Consider the following 1778-nt stretch of genomic DNA (forward strand, 5'->3'; position numbering starts at 1 on the left):
GTATTCATGTCGAGTCCAGGGAACATATTTTGCAGTTAGTTTATTCACAATTTACAAATCTACAGACTTACCGTCTACAATCCGAAAAATGGACAAATGGGTTCATCTGCCTTTCTTGGAAGTACGACTTGGTTGATCTCACGCCGATTTGCAATGACATGTGCGTTCCAGTGTAAAATGGCGATAAGACCGCGCACTGAACTGAACACACGAATTCGTGGGATCGTCAATAGCACATGGCAGCACGACTCGTGTATGGATGTATGTCGCACGGGTAAGACGTGTATGGGACTTGTATGGTGTGTTCGTATAGCTAAACAACGGAACACGCTAACGATGTAGATAAAAAGGCACAGAAGTAGAAAAGGTACCTACAGAAGCTAGATTTTGCACAATCTTCAAACTAACTCCTAAGCAACACTGTCAACCATCTGGGTTTTGCAAACCACTGATTTGAAGCCACCCAGCATACATCATTGGAAAAACTAAGAAGCGTCAAATTAAGCTCTAAGGTAGTAATTTGCTGAACTTTGCATTTTTGGCTACCAAAGTTTCTACAGCAACTTCTGAACCTTTACTTGGCACGTGACTGACAGCATCATCTGGCTCTACTTAACAGCCACAGGATAAACATGTATACCTTCTTCTCACTCCATCAGCATGCGTTCGGCGGCAGGCCTGTGTCCAAGTTAGCGCGACGAAAAACAAGCTGCAGTCAGTGCGGCGTCCCGGTGGCCCGCGGGGCGTCTGGGGACGGGCCTCCGAGCTTCTGCTAGTCCGATACACGACCGGAGTAAATGGCCACTAACTGGATTAGTGGGAAGATGCCATTAGACAGCGGGGTTAGTAGCCGTTCGGCGCTGCACGGGGCGCATGCCGGAGTGGGAAAAAGCTCCGCCAGCTCAGCCAGCCTCGGTCGTGAGCTGGGTGTTACACAGGGGGGTCTATAAAAACCGGAGCGAACCCCACACTTCCTCCCACAGTTGAGGATGTATGTAGGTCAATGCGCGGCAATCCATTGTGCTCTGATAAGCTATACCAATGAGAGATATGTGAGGGCAATTCGAATTTGTAATCGCTGGGATCCATATAAAATTATTTGCAATAGGACTGCCAATACAATCTAATTTAAAAAGCCATTGATTGGCTAAGCGAAGATCAGTCATCAAAAAGTTTATGATAGGCACCCGCTCGACTGCTTATACATAACATCACGCAGCTTCGTTACGGCCTTGTTAGTGCATGCGCTGGAAGTTGTGGTTCCGTGTTGCGGCTTATTAGCCCGCGAGTTGCTGGGGGGCGTTAAACGCCCCCACTTTTGTCGCCGGGCCATAGCATAAAAACGGCGCGCCGCAGGCGCGCCAAATTTTGGGTACCTGTAGGGAATTGAATGAAGTTTATTGTGACAAAGTTTCAAAAAAATCGGTCGGAAAATTTTTGAGATATCGAGGTTTTATAAACGTCATGATTTCTGAGTTTTCGACCAAAAACGGCATATGTTCAAAAAATCATATAAAATCACAGAATAGACATACAGACATGCCGTAAACCCCACTGGACTGCCAATACCATGAACAATCAAATGGCTATCTTCGATTGTTGATTATTGTTCCGCATTTTCCAAAATCTTGAACTGAATCTTGGCAATTTCTCGTGACTACTTCACGACCATGATACATGCATTTCTTAAATTGAACTTTTTTAGCCAAACACGTACACATATGGTAAAATGAATGTCACCATCGTGTTCCACGCCCCAAATTAGGGGAAGGTGGGGT

The sequence above is a fragment of the Amphibalanus amphitrite genome, unplaced genomic scaffold, assembly GCF_019059575.1.
Source record: "Amphibalanus amphitrite isolate SeventyFive unplaced genomic scaffold, NRLGWU_Aamphi_draft 000265F_arrow, whole genome shotgun sequence".
NCBI classification, from domain to species: Eukaryota; Metazoa; Arthropoda; class Thecostraca; order Balanomorpha; family Balanidae; genus Amphibalanus; species Amphibalanus amphitrite.